Genomic DNA, 3,049 nt, shown 5'->3' with positions numbered 1-3,049 from the left:
GAATAAAATGCTTAGCTTTTTTGTTTCTGGCTTAAAAAAAGAAAAAAGTTACTAACAATAGGAACATCAGTGAGAATTATTCTCTCCTTGATCTCTCAATCTTTCCCCTCCTCTATGCTCAATAGCAATTCCCAGTAAGACAACAGACAGAGGTTACAGTGACCAATAGAAGCTTATTTCTTTAGTTAGACACAAAACCACGGCATTAATGCCATTTGGAAGCTAAACTTTCGGGGATTTAACACAGTTGTTCTTTAACAATAGAACTTGGTTCATTTGCTACTTAAGACATGATTATTTAAATTAAAGTTAATTGGTTTCCTTACTCTCCTGTAGGGCTTTAGGCTCAGAACATTTCTATTAGAAAAATCTAATTTGTCTCAAATTTCTAGTTCTCAATTTTAGAGTGGTTAAAAGGCTCTGCTATTTTAACTCTTTGTAGTAAAAATTATCCCTCAATGGTAGCTCAAAATGGCAAGGCAATTAAAGATGCAGGTGACACAATCAGCAGGAGATCCAACAGAAGTTCAGGGGTTAACAGTGTTTAGGATGAGGGGTGTCTCTGTCAGGGCCTCTCAGATGTTGAGATGAGACCTTGGGGCAAGCACTCGGACCCCTTTCCTTGAGGTTCCCAAGCATCAGTTCTGAAATGAAGACATGCCAAAGCAAGGGTACCAAAACCACGACATATTTGCAGTGTTTACACTGGACTAATTAATGTTTTTAATACACAAAATACATAACATAACTGTAACAGAACTGAGTGAGTCACAATCACAGGACTAATAAAATGCACTGATTTATGGAGTATTTCAGGCTGTGACGCCCAGGCACGGGACAACGTTTACAAGTTCTACCACCACCGTCTTTCCATCTCTTTCCCATATCTCAATGACTGTAAATATAACCTCATCTAGAAATAACCTTCCATTCTTAACTTCAAGCTCTCAGGAACAGGAGACTCAAGTTCAAATGCTCCCTCTCACCAGTCCTTGATAGGCTCCTATCTCGTACAGTCACTCAAAAATTATTCTGAGTGCTAATGATGTGCCAGGCACCACTCTGGGCATTAAAAATATATACAAAAAGATTATTTTTAAAAGGATGAAACTCCCCACCTCATGGAGCATGCTTCTAATGGAAACAGACAACATATAATAGACACAGTAAATAAATATGTAATATGTAGAAAAGGAAATGTGCAGGGAAAAAACAGAACAGGGTTTGGGGATGTATAAGCATCAATGAAGGACAGAAAGGTACAACTGAAATAGGACAGTTAGGATAGGCCTCACTGAAAAGTGACCCTGAGTAAACAACCAAAGGAAGTAAATAGGAGTAAGCCATGCAGATACCTGGGCAAAGGGTGTTGCAGGCAGAGGCATGGCCAGTGAAACAGGAACACCGGGGTGCCTTAGTGCAAGTTAGAAAAGGTGCTGCTTCCCCTCAACTCCGTATTATTGGCGACATGAATTGATCTGTGCAGAAATTTTAAATTATCATGTTAACAGATACTGAGAAGGAGTTCCCGTCGTGGCTCAGTGGTTAATGAATCTGACTAGGAACCATGACAATGCAGGTTCGATCCCTTGCCTTGCTCAGTGGGTTCAGGATCCAGCGTTGCTGGGAGCTGTGGTGTAGGTTACAGACATGACTCAGATCTGGCATTGCTGTGGCTCTGGTGTGGGCCAGTGGCTACAGCTCTGATTAGACCCCTAGCCTGGGAACCTCCATGTGCCGCAGGTGCGGCCCTAAAAGGACAAAAAGACAAAAAAAAAAAAAAAAGAAACAATAATCAGCGGCTATCTCCTGAACACGACTTAGCAGAGAAACACTGGATGCTATCCTGCTAAAGTCCAGAACATTTTTTAAGCCCATTATCTACATTACTATTTAATATTGTGTTTGAAGTATCAGCCAATAAAATTGGATAAGAGCATAAAAATTATAAAGGAAGAGGTAATACTCCTGGATAATATACCCAGACACTCCTACAAAATTAATAAAAAGTTAAATATCAATAATAACAAAATTAAGTAAGGTAGTAGAATATAAGCTAATAAGTAAAAATTTGTAGTCTTCAATAAAAAGAAGACAGTTAAATGGAGTGATGGAAAAGAGAATGCCACTTACATTAGCAACGACAAAAAAAATAAAATACCTAGAAATAAACACAATAAAAATGCACAAAACCTATAGGAATAAAGCTTTAAAAATAAAAATAAAAATAAAGGAGTTCCCTGGTGGCTGAGCAGTTAAGGATCTTACATTGTTACTGCTCTGACTCCAGTCACTGCTGTGAGGCAGGTTAGCTCCCTGGCCTGGGGACTTCCACATGCCACAGGCACAGCCAAAAAAAAGAAAGAAAGAAAGAATAAAGAGAAAGATATTCCGTGTTCTTGGATAGACTCAACATCTTAAGGAGATCGATTCTCCCAAAGTTGACACATAAGTTTAACATAATAATAACGTCTACAAGTTTTTGTCTGGCCTGGCTGTGGCTGTGGTATAGGCTGGCAGCTGCAGCTCTGATTAGGCCCCTAGCCTGGAAACTTCCATATGCCACAGGTGTGGCCATAAAAAGAAAATAATAATAATATTCCTTAAATCACTGACACTCTTTCCATCCAAAACTGAGGCTATCACTGCCTTTGAATCTGTGAGGGCTTGTAACAGCTTTGACCAATCGAATATGATGGAAACGATGCTATGTAACTTCCAAGGTTAGATCATAAATGGCCATGCAGCTTCTACTGGTTCTCTTACACTGCTTGCTTTCTAGATGTTCCCTCTCAGCTGCCATGTTTGAGAAGTCCAAGTCTCATGGAGAAGCCATGCATAGATGCTCTGATTGACAGTCTCAAGCTGAGCCTAGCCTTCAAGGTATCCCAACACAGGAATTAACTTAAAAAGTGTTCAGATGATTCCAGCCTCCAGCTGTTGACATCATCCCCAGCTGAAGCACCCCCAGTCATCCCGTAGCAGGGACAAGACATTCCCACTATGCCATGTAGACATTCTTGACCCATGGAATCCACAAGCATAGTAA

Source organism: Phacochoerus africanus, chromosome 10, assembly GCF_016906955.1.
Source record: "Phacochoerus africanus isolate WHEZ1 chromosome 10, ROS_Pafr_v1, whole genome shotgun sequence".
In the NCBI taxonomy this organism is placed as follows: Eukaryota; Metazoa; Chordata; class Mammalia; order Artiodactyla; family Suidae; genus Phacochoerus; species Phacochoerus africanus.
The sequence above is the reverse complement of the archived record's forward strand: the minus strand, read 5'-3'. Positions refer to the sequence as shown.